Source organism: Pongo abelii, chromosome 8 (assembly GCF_028885655.2).
Source record: "Pongo abelii isolate AG06213 chromosome 8, NHGRI_mPonAbe1-v2.0_pri, whole genome shotgun sequence".
NCBI classification, from domain to species: Eukaryota; Metazoa; Chordata; class Mammalia; order Primates; family Hominidae; genus Pongo; species Pongo abelii.
Window position 1 is genome coordinate 77602348 of NC_071993.2, and position 12746 is coordinate 77615093.

The window sequence follows — 12746 nt, forward strand, 5'->3', positions numbered from 1 at the left end:
TTAAGGAAACTGTGAAGGAAACTGCTTCTTTGGACTTAGTGTTGATTAACAAGTAAGAACAAGCTGGAAAAGTGGGATCTAGAGGACCTGCAGCTGAGATCTCCCAACTGATGTCAATTTTCTATGAAACTCCAGAGGGAACAGAATACTGCAACGAGGTCTCTAAAGTAGTTGAATGAAATATACTCCCATCAACACTCTTTAAGTGTTCTCATCTCTGCACATTGTGAATAATGCTCAAGGTTATCACTTTTTAAAATGCCTTTTCAATCTGAAGAGTATTAAGTATCTCTCGTTGGTTTTAATGTGTAATTTTCTGATTCCTAGTGAGAACATTCTTTTTGCAAATATTTATTGACTATTTGGCTTTCTAATTTGGTGACTTGCTTATATCCTTTTCCAATTTTCCAATTTTAGTTGGGTTGTCTTTTTTGTAATTAATTTGCTTAGGTTTATTAAAAATATCTCTGTTGCCCATGTCTTTTGACATATTTTTAAATAATTTTTCAGTCACAGAAGATTTTAAGAACTTTAATGTAAACATATGATTTATCTTTTAATTATTTAAATATATAGTTATGGAGCACCTACTGTGTGTCCTGGTTTGTGGTTTTGTGCCTTGTTAAGACATTCTACCAACAAATATGTCACATATTTCCCACATTTTGTTGTTAAAAGAGTAAAGTATTATTATTCAACATACAGATATTTATTCCCTCTGAAATATATTTTTATGTCTAACATGAGGTGGAGATCATTTCATTTAGTAGTGTTGACATTTGGGCCACCATCATATATTAAATAGTTGATCCTTTCTCAATTACTGTGAAATTCCACCATTGTTTCACACACATCCCATAAGGACTTATAAATATTTCCGTTGTCTAATATATATTTGTATACACATGTTCATATATACTTATAAACATAAATACACGTACACATGTACAAGTTTATATAAACATTATATTATGTTTGCACTTGGTAATTCCCCAGTGTTCTTTTCCCATACGGCCATATGGACAACTTCTTTTATGTTCAGTTTACGAGGACTCAGCTTAAATACCATCTTCTCAGAGATCAATCTCCCTTCTCCCTAAATCACTCCTCCAGCTATGACTTATTATGTTACCATATTTATTTATTTTAGAGTCTATATCACAACCTGAAGTTATATTTTATATTGTTACCTTTATTATATGTATTACACACTCACACAGAAAGTTCATGAAGTCAATGATTTGATCTCCCTTATTCACTATTAATATCCCCTGTACCTAGCAGAAATAAAATATATATTGGATGTTCAATAAATATTTGTTCAGTGTATAAATCAGTGAGAAGGTTGCTATAATGATAAATCATTCTATATTCATAGAGGGCAGGGATGATTTTGGCAACAACCTCTTGATATTTTTCTTAATATGATGTGTCTTATTTTTAATAAGATGAAGAAAAGACAGTATAATTACTTTGAGCTGTAACTGATAGAAAAAAGTCCTTTACAGTGGCTATTTTATGCATAGATACTGACCAAGGATGAGATCTGAATTCATAGGCTACATTGATTTTAAAGTGAGTCAGGTAAGTCCTGGGTCAGGAGGAGCTGATAGGGTGGCCCTGAATTTCTATTTGTTAAGTACAATTGAATTCACCTAGCTTTCAGTGAATTGAGTTGTTCTGGTTCTTACTGTGTACAAAGGACTACAACTGTAAAGCTTTGCCCAGTTATAGGTATCACCCTTCAAAAAAGATTTGTCACTTTGAGCATACTTAGCAGAGGTATTTGAAATAGTGACATGAGTTGAAACTATATCATATGAACACCTCAGAAAAGCAATAGGGAATTTTTAGCCAGGAAAAGACCTGGAGAAACACAATCACTCTCATTATATCTTTAAAGGACTATGATGTGAATGACTTGTTCTGAAGGGCCCCAAGGGGCAGAATACAACCTATGAGCAGATGTTAGAAGAATGCAAATTTTATCTCAATATAGAGATGAGTTTTTTTAACAGAGCTATCCTGACAGGAATTGGACTTTATTGAGAACACAGGATTTGGAGTTTCTCAACACTACACACATTTAACACAAGGAGAGTGACTAGTTGACCAAGGTATTTTATGGGGCCACAAACAAACCTTGGGTGAAAAGTGGGTCTAGAAGCCTTTTGAAACCCAATCCTGAGATCCTCTAATGGATCTGTCTGTTTTATGAAAGAGAGAAATGTGGTCTGGATGATTGCCGGAGTACTACAGGTGTGTGAACAGTTATACTCAACCTGGTGGAAGGATAAAGCCATCTATAGGGCTTAATCCTTGCTCCACTTTAACAAGTGACTTGGAAGAATACTGAAAAAGTAAACATTTTATATTTGTGTAAGGCACAAAACTGAGAAAGGTAGAATGGTCTAATGTTTGAAAACTCATAAGCTGAAATTAAATAAGGGCAAATATAAAGTCAGGGCCTTAGCTTAAATACAACCTATTGCACGAACGTATAGTGAAACTATTGCACATCAAAAGCATGTGGGTCATCAGGAGTTGAGAGGGACATTTGCTCTCTTGTTCAGTGAATTTCAAACTTGGATCTATGAAAGCATTGTCATGGTCTATAGCAAAAGTAGCTCAGTGTAGTTAGCTTTTTTCCATATAATGAAATTTATTCAACTTTTCATTCTCAGGTTTTATATTTACTACTTTATATTTATCAGAAATATTTGATTTATGAAATAATAAAGTAGATAATAGTTTTTTTACATTTTTATTTTTGGCAAAAAATAAATTATCAATAAATAAAAAGTATTTTTTTACTTTACTAATAAAAAAATAAAAATATACCCTCCCTATGTCAGTTCCTTCTCCTTCCTGTGTCTCTTTCTTCTTTGAAAAATATCTGTGGCCTGAAAAGTCCAGAAAGTTAAAAGTACTAATTTAGGTGACTTAACAGTATAAGTCAGTAGCATGATATGGGGACTGACTTATAGTGTTGAAATAATTGATCTTTTTATAGTGTAAGTGTGATCATTGGATTTTCATGCTCATGTGTGACACATGCCTCCCTCAAACCTTGTTATGACACTAGCACATTATTGGTATGACATGAAAAATAAAATAAAATGATTATGATACTTAGCTTGTGAAATAGAAGGAAATTTTCAATATACTTGGCACAGGAATGTCCACATCAAGAATTTCATGCTGAGTCCTGGGCCCATAGTTTAAAGGATAGGCAGAAAAAGAATAAGTTGTTTTAAGCCATAGTGAGCTATCACCTCGTTACTGGAAGTGTTTAAACAAAAGCAAAATAGGGTATACCTTGACAAAAATATTGGAGAGATAATTTCATTATTGAGAAGTGCAAGAATGAGATCCTCTTAAGTGTTCTTTCCATAAATAAGATTCACTAATTAACAAAAATCATGATGAAAACCTGGGGTATTTTCCCTGTGGTGAACACACATTCAATTAGGCAGACCCTCCTAAGTACTTAGATTTTCCAGAATCACAAGAGAGAAATGTGGTTCTAAAATATGTTGTTCTAAAATAAGTCAAGTTTTCCAATCACTGTCTAGTTTGAGTCACTATGTAGTCCTGCTTTGTTATAGCTATCTGTTGCTCTCACCAAGTAGTATCCAATGACCTGACAGGGCTAAAACAGATTCCAAAGATGCCTAATTTATTTTCAGTGATGTGGTTGGGTATAAAGAGATAATATTTTTATAAGTTGTTACTGAAAATCTATAATTTCTAAAAGAGGTGTATATTGGGTGTGTTGATAAGTAGGGAAGAAAGTCAAGATTGCCCTAGAGAAGCATGTGAAATATAAAAAGAACAAAGTATTTGGGCTAGGACATGCACTGGAGATCACTTGTATTCATATTTTAGCATGGAAAGCCATAAACTGCATGAGGATAGGAATTTTTGTTCCACTGATATTTCCTAAGAATAATGCTTGACACATAGTAGGTACTCGGTACATTTTTGCTGAGTGAATGATTATACCTCAATGACCTTTTTCGGACTATATTCATTGGCAGATAAATGCTGGAAGCCATTGCTATTCTCCTTCCTTTTTTGTTTTCTGGGAGTGTAGAAACTCCCAATTTCTAATCAAAGTGATAAAAGTCCCAGTATGACACTTTGTCTGTTGAAGTATCAGTCATGTGAAGTGACTGGCATTATCTCTCTCTGCATGGACAGGACTATTTTGTAAAAACAGCAACTTGTTCTGATTAAGTTATGATGTATTTAGTACACACTTCAGTAAGGGCATTAGACTATTTCTTTCAAATGGAAAACTATGTGCTTATTTGTATGGGTTTTTTATTTGTTTTTCTGATAGAGAAGTTGTCATATCTGCGAACTGAAAGCACTTAATTTTCTAAGTATCAAGCTTTGGGGAAGCAAATATATTTTCTTTCATCTACTGTTGATGATGATGATGGAGGTTTTGTTTGCAATGAAACAATATAGGACCCAAATATTCCATGTAAAATGACCATATTCTTTAAGAATCATGTAAGAGCCATATCAGGCCTTTTATAATTTATGCCTAATTTATTTCTTTTCACTTTAGAGAATGGCACAAAATGCTCTTAAGACTTTGGAAACAAACAGTCGTGTCATAATGTAAAAAAGACTTAAATGAGGTGATTTTATTTTTAAAAAGCTTATAATAATTGAGTGGTGTATCCTCAAGACTGACTAGGGTGATTTCAAATGTAAGTTTAGTACCAGTTTCTTTCTAGTGATGATGAGGTATCTATGTGGGGAGAGAGTGCATGGGTGCAGCTATGAGCACAGCTACTAAGACTGGAAATAAATGTCTGTGCCTTTGTCCTATCACTGCTCTGTATCTTGTTACAATTACACAGCCACTTTCTTCCACCTACTCCAAGGATCTCTTCATTCAACAAATACTTACAGACCACCTACTGGGAGCATCCATGAAGCTAGGGTGAGGCAGGGGCAGGGGGTGGGGATTTAGGGGGTATTCAATGGAGCAGTTCTGAGAAATACGAATTTTAAGGCCTAAGTTTTATTAGAAGGAAAATATGGAGGTGGTGTGTCCTGGCAGAAGAAACAGAATTTGCGGAGGAGAAGTCATGGCCATCAAACTCAAGTGGGGAAGTGGGGTAAAAAATTAGATAATGACTTTAAAGTACATAGCCTAGAATAAGCATGGTTTCACATGCCGGCCAAGGCAAGAATCTCAGAATGAATTACAAACCAAAGTGTTTACAGCCTCATTTATAATCATGGTGTGTGCTGTGATATTAAGCACATCAACATAAGGGATCTGTGCTGGCCTGGACAACGTTCTTCTAGTCATGGAGGAAAATAAAGATAGAGCCTGCTGACATTAAGTTTATAATCAAAATTGAAAATTTATTATCCAGATAGAAAGGAAGTGGTGTTTGGGAGGAATCGGTGGAAATGGCATGAAAATTGGATTCATGTCAGGGAACACAGTGAGAGCCCACAGAAAAATGTCATTTTCCATGGGCCTTAAAGGAGAAGCAAGATTTGCACATTTGGGAAAATATGAAAAGGGCATTCTAGGCAGCGGAGATGGAAAAACATATAATAGAAATTGAAAAAAGTAAGCAATTGAGTCTGTCTAAGCCACGTTGTTTCTTTACAGGAGGCGCCCTTGGATTTTGGGTGGAACAATTCTTTGTTGTGTGATACAGTCACAGTGGTGGAGCTCAACCTTTTCTGGGGAGGCCAGAAAGCTCAGAATCAGCACTAAAACACAACTTCCACCTCCCCCAGACCAGTCTTTCTAATAACCAAAAGTGCCTTCACACATTTCCATAAACCTCCTAGTAAAGTGATGTTGCCCCACTTAAAAACCAGTGGGAGGGCATAGTCCGTGGAAAGGTAAGTTGTAGCCCTTAGTGCCAAGTGAAGGGGTTTAGATTGGTTTCATAGATTTGGTTTAGTTACTACAGGTACTACAGGTTTTGAGTAGGAGAGTGACATCATCACAGCTGTGCTTTCGGAAGATTGATTTGAAAATGCTGTGTCAACTGAATGGGAAAAGGGAGAGGCATGACCCGCTAAAAGATGATTGAATATTACATGCAGAAGTCAGGATCTGAATAAGAGATGTAGGAATAAGAATTTTTAAGATGGGACAAATTGCAAATGGACAATATAAATTGATCAGAAATTGAAAACAAATTAGATGATTGTGATGATGGAGGTGAAAGGGAATGAATTTGAGGTTTATAGCCTAGTACCTGGGAAAACAGTGGTTATATTAGAAGAAATTGGAAAAAAAATTAAGAAAGGGACACTTTAGGACAGAAATGAATATATTTAAGTTACTACCGGAAGATCCAGGTTGAGATGATAGAAAACAAAACTACAAGAACTTGAGATGTCACCACCAGATTATGGTAGCCATTCATATAGATGTGATGATTAGAACCATAAATGTGGGATGAGATTGCTAAAGAGCAAAATAAAAATAAAAGAATCAAAGGCATAACCTTAAGAAAACACATCTGGGAGAGAAAAGGAAGAGGAACCCGAAAAAGAACAATGAGCAAATTAAGAGGAAAGTCAGGGAAGTGTGGCTTGCTGGAAGCCTAGCAAATGGGAGCATTTCAGCACAGTGATCAGCAAAGCCAGATACTCCAGTGAAGTCCAGAGGGATGAGTACTGACAATTTGGAAATTAGGAAGTGAGCAGTCATCTTAACCAAAGAATAGTTTCAGCAGCATTGCGGGAAACGAGGAGAGGGCAGGGGCCAGAAACCACATCCCTAGATTTTTTCCCCCTTAAATTGAAAAGTAAACCTAATTGTGGAAAAGAGAATCACTGGGAAGCTCCACCTTGCAGACTTTTACCATAAAGTCCTACCATACTTTTTACTATCAGTTATTTTTTTCTTTATTTGTGTGTTTATTAATTGGTATATCATAGTTATATATATTTTGGGGGTACGTATGATATTTGGATACATAAACAATGTGTAATAATCAAATCAGTGTAATTGGGAATGTTCAGCACCTCAAATATTTATCCTTTTTTTTGTGTTGGAGACTACAATTCTTCCCTTCTAGCTATTTGAAGCATATAATAAGTTATTGTCAATTATAATTTTCCTACTGTACTATCTAATACCTGAACTTACTTTTTCTATCTAACTATTTTTGTACCCATTAACCAACTTCTCTTCACTGCCCCTTCTTCTGTTTCTGGCCTCTGGTAACCACCGTTCTACCTCCATGAGATCCACAGTTTTAGTAAGAACATGCAATATTTGTCTTTCCGTGCCTAGCTTGTTTTACCTAACATAATGACCTCCAGTTCAATCTGTATTGCTGCAAAAGACAGGATTTCATTTTTTGTGGCTGAATAATATTCCATTGTATGTGTGCATGTATATATACACACATATGCCACATGCCACATGTTTTTTATTTATTCATATGTTAATGAACACAGGTTGATTCCATATTTTGGCTATTGTGAACAGTGCTGCAATAAACATGGGAGTACAGATAACTCTTTAACATATTGATTTCCATTATTTGGGGGTATATACCCAGCACTGGGATTGCTGGATCATATGGTACCTCTATTTTTAGTTTTTTGAGAAACCTCCATACAGTTTTCCATATTTGCTGTATGACTTTATATTCCCACCAACAGTGTACGAGCATTTCCCTTTCTCCACATCCTTGCTAGTGTTATTTTTTTGTTCTTTTAATAATAGCTATTCTAACTGGCCTGAGATTATATCTCATTGGGGTTTGATTTGAATTTCCTTGATAACTAGTAATGTTGAACATTCTTATGTCTTCTTTTGAGAAATGTTTATTCAGGTCTTCGGGACATTTTTTTTTCCCCCAACATGTCTAAATAAACTGTTATTGAAACACAGCCATGTGAGTTCCTTTATGTATTGTCTAGGGGTGCTTTCATACAACAAGGAAAGAGACCATCCACCTAACCTAAAATAGTTACTATCTGGCCTTTTTAAAAAAACTTTTAAGTTCAGGGGTACATGTGCAGGTTTGTTATGTAGGGTAAGCTCATGTCACGGGGCCTGAAGCATTTGCTCCGGGACCATAGCCCCACGGGTATTTTTACACACAAACTAGGGGCTATTCAAAAGATACACATGAAGTCTATTCCTGGAGATTATTTTGTCACCCAGGTATTAAGCCTAGTACCCATTAGTTATTTTCCCTGATTCCTCTTCCTCCTCCCACCCTCTACTCTCCAGCAGGCACCAGTGTATTGTTTCCCTCTATGTGTCCATCTGTGTTCCTCATTTAGCTCCCACTTATAAGTAAGAACATGCAGTATTTGGCTTTCTGTTACATGTTAGTTTGCTAAGAATAATGGCCTCCAGCTCCATCCATGTTACTGCAAAGGACATGATCTCATTCTTTTTTATGGCTGCAGAGTATTCCATGGTGTATATGTACCGCATTTTCTTTATGCAGTCTACCAATTGATGGACATGTGGGTTGATTCCTTGTCTTTGCTATGGTGAATAGTGCTGCAATGAACATACACATACGTGTGTCTTTATGATAGAATGACTTATATTCCTTTGGTTATATAGCCATCACTAGGATTGCTGGGTCAAATGGTATTTCTGAATTTAGGTCTTTGAGGATTCGCCATGCTGTTTTCCACATGGTTGAAATAATTTACACTCCCACCAACAGTGTATAAGTTGTTCCTTTTTCTCTGCAACCTTGCTAGCATCTGTTATTTTTTTACTTTTTAGTAATAGCCAGTCTGACTGGTGTGAGATGGCATCTGATTGTGGTTTTGATTTGTATTTCTCTAATGATAGGTGATGTTGAGCATTCTGCATATTTTTTTGGCCACATGTATGTCTTCTTTAGAAAAGTGTTCATGTACCTTGCCCACTTTTTAATGGGGTTGCTTTTTTTTTTTCTTGTAAGCTTGTATAAGTTTCTTATACATTCTAGATAATAGACCTTTGGCTGGGTGGGATGGCTGACAACTGTAATCCCAGCACATTGGGAGGCCAAGGAGGGCAGATCACTTGAGGTCAGGAGTTTAAAACCAGCCTGGCCAAAATGGTGAAACTTCATCTCTACTAAAAATACAAAAAAAATTTAGCCAGGCATGGTGGCATATACTTGTGGTCCCAGCTTCTTGGGAGGCTGAGGTGGGAGGATCACTTGAACCTGAGAGGTGGAGGTTACAGTGAGCTGAGATCGCACCACTGCAGTCCAGCCTGGGCGACACAGCAAGACTCTGTCTCAAAAAAAGAAAAAAAAAAGATAATAGACCTTTGTCAGATGCATAGTTTGCAGAATTTATCTCCCATTCTGTAAGTTTTCTGTTATACTCTGTTGAATGTTTCTTCTGTTGTGTGGAAGCTCTTTAGTTTAATTATATCCCAATTGTCAATTTTATCTTTTGTTGTAATTGCTTTTAGTGTCTTTGTCATGAAATCTTGGCCGATTCCGGTGTCCAACATGGTATTGCCTAGGTTGTCTTCCAGGGTTTTTATTGGTTGGGGTTTTACATTTAAATGTTTAATGCATTTTGAATTAATTTTTGTGTATGGTGTAAGGAAGGGGTCCAGTTTCAACCTTCTGCATATGGCTAGCCAGTTATCTCAGCACCATTTATTGAATAGGGAATCCTTTCCCATTGCTTGTTTTTTGTCAGTTTTTTGAAGATCAGATGGTTGCAGGTGTGCAGCCTTATTTCTGGATACTCTATTCTATTCCATTGGTCCCTGTTTTTATTTTGGTGTGCTGTTTTGTTTACTGTAGTGCTGTAGTATAGTTTGAAGCTAGTAGCATGATGCCTCCAGCTTTACTTTTTTTACATAGGATTGTCTTGGCTATTCGGGCTCTTTTTGTTCCATATGAATTTTAAAATTTTTTTTTATAGTTGTGTGAAGAGTGCCATTGGTAGTTTAATAGGAATAGTGTTGAATCTATAAATTGCTTTGGGCAGTATGGTCATTTTAAAAATTTTGATTCTTCCTATTCATGAGCATGGGATGTTTCTCCATTTGTTTGTGTCATCTCTGATTTCTTTGAGCAGTGTTTTGTAATTCTTATTGTAGAGACCTTTCACCTCCTTGATTACCTGTATTCCCAGATATTTTATTCTTTCTGTGGCAATTGTGGATGGGATTGCATTTCTGATTTGGCTCTTGACTTGACTATTGTTGATGTATAGGAATGGTAGTGATTTGTGTACATTAATTTTATATCCTGAGACTTTGCTGAAGTTTTTTTATCAGCTTAAGTTTTTGAGCTGAGACTGTGGGATTTTCTAGATATAGGATCATGTCATCTGTAAACAGGAATAACTTGACTTTCCCTCTTCCTGTTTACATGCCCTTCATTTATTTCTCTTCCCTGATTGCTCTGGCCAGGACTTCCAATACTATGTTGGATAAGGAATGGTGAGACAGTGCATCCTTATCCTGCGCTGGTTTTCAAGGAAGTGCTTCCAGCTTTTGCCCATTCAGTTTAATGCTGACTGTGTGTTTGTCATAGATGACTGTTATTATTTTGAAGTATGTTTTCTCAATACCTAGTTTATTGAACGTGTTTAACATAAAAGTGATACTAAATTTTATTGAAAGCCTTTTCTGCATCTATTGAGATAATCATGTGGTTTTTGTCTTTAGTTTGCTTATATGATAAATCACATGTATTGATTTGAATCAACCTTGCATCCCAGGCATGAAGCCTCCTTGATCGTGGTGCATTTGCTTTTTGATGTGCTGCTGGATTCAGTTTGCAGGTATTTTGTTGAGGATTTCTGCATCAAAATTCATCAAAGATATTGGCCTGAAGTTTCTTTTCTTTCTTTTTTTTTTTTTTTTCTGGTTGTCTCTGCCTGGTTTTGGTATCAGGATGATGGTAGCCTCATAGAATGAGTTAGAAGGAGTCCATTCTCCTCAATTTTTTGGAATAGTTTCAGGAGGAATTATATCAGCTTTTCTTTGGACATCTGGTAAAATTAGGTTGTGAATCTATCTGGTCCTGCATTTTCTTCAGTTTGTGGGCTATTTATTACTGATTCAATTACGGAGCTCATTATTAGTCTGTTCACGGATTCAGTTACTTCCTGGCTCTGTCTTGGCAGGGTGTCTGTGTCCAGGAATTTATCCACATCTTTTAGATTTTCTAGTTTATGTGCATAGAGGTGGTTGTAGTGTTTTCTGATGATTATTGTATTTCTGTGGGGTCAGCGGTAATATCCCCTTTGTCATTTTTAATCGTGTTTATTTGGATGTTCTCTCCTTTCTTCTTTAATAGTCTAGCTAGAGGTCTATCTAACTTATTAATTTTTTCAAAAAACCAACTCCTGGGTTCGTTGATCTTTTGAATTCTTTTTGGTGTCTCAGTCTCCTTCAATTCAGCTCTGATTTGGGCTGATTTGTTTCTTTTCTTCTGCTAGCTTTATGTTTGGTTTTCTGTTGGTTCCCTACTTCTTTTAGTTGTGATGTTAGGTTGTTAACTTGAGATCTTTCTAACTTTTTGATGTGGACATTTATTGCTATAAATTTTCCTCTTAATACTGTCTTAGCTGTGTCCCAGAGATGCTGGTATGTGGTATCTTTTTTTCTCATTACTTTCAAAGAACTTGTTGATTTCTGCCTTAATTTCATTATTTACCCAAAAGCCATTCAGGAGTAGGTTATTCTTGTAATGAATTTCCATGTAATTATATGGTTTTGAGTGAATTTCTTAGGCTTGATTTCTAATTTGATTGTGCTGTAGTTTGAGAGAGTGATTGTTATGATTTCAGTTATTTTGCATTTGCTGAGGAGTGTGTTATGTCTGATTATATGATTTATTTCACGGTATGTGCCATGTGGTGATGAGAAGAATGTATTCTCTCTTGCTTTTGGTTGGAGTGTTCTGTAGATGTCTCTGAGGTCTATTTGATCCAGTGCTGAGTTCAGGTCCTGAAAATCTTTGTTAATTTTCTGCCTCAATGATCTAATACTGTCAGTGAGGTGTTGAAGTCTCCCAGTATTATTGTGTGGGAGCCTAAGACTCTGAAGGTCTCAAAGAACTTGCTTTTATGAATCTGGATGCCTCTGTGATGGGTGCATATATATTCAGGATAGTGAGGTCTTCTTGTTGTATTTAACCCTTTACTATTATATAATGTCCTTCTTTGTCTTTTTTGATCTTTGGTTTAAAGTCTGTTTTATCTGAAATTAGGATTGCAACCTCCCTTTTTTCTGTTTTGCATTTGTTTGGTAAATTTTTCTCCATTCCTTTATTTTGAGCCTATGGGTGTCATTGCATGTGAAATTGGTCTTGGTTCTTTATTCAGCTTGCCCCTCTGTGTTTAATTGGGGCATTTAGCCCATTTACATTTAAGGTTAGTATTGGTATGTGTGGATTTGATCTTGTCATCATAATGTTAGGTGGTTAGCATGCAAACTTGTTTGTGTGGTTGCTTTATAGTGTTACTGGTCTGTATACTTAAGTGTGTTTTTGTAGTGGTTGGTAACAGTCTTTCCACATTTAGTGCTTCCTTCAGGAGCTCTTGTAAGGCAGGTCTGATGGCAACAAATTCCATCAGTATTTGCTTGTGTGAAAAGGATCTTATTTCCATCTCAATTATGAAGCTTAGTTTGGCTGGATACGAAACTCTGGGTTGAGATTTCGTTTCTATAAGAATGTTGAATATTGGCCCCCAATCTCTTCTGGCTTGTAGGGTTTCTGCTGAAAGGTCCACTATTAGTCTGACGGGCT

General features: G+C 36.1%; 1 protein-coding gene and 1 non-coding gene across 2 annotated transcripts in view; both read left to right on the plus strand.

The window, feature by feature from the left end:
* Positions 1 to 12746, plus strand: part of CTNNA3 (catenin alpha 3) — a 1821585-nt gene that overhangs the window by 1112450 nt on the left and 696389 nt on the right. The window lies entirely within an intron of this gene.
* LOC112135353 (small nucleolar RNA U13) lies at positions 3002 to 3103 on the plus strand. The gene has a single exon (XR_002916649.1). It is a non-coding gene; the product is annotated as a small nucleolar RNA U13 (small nucleolar RNA).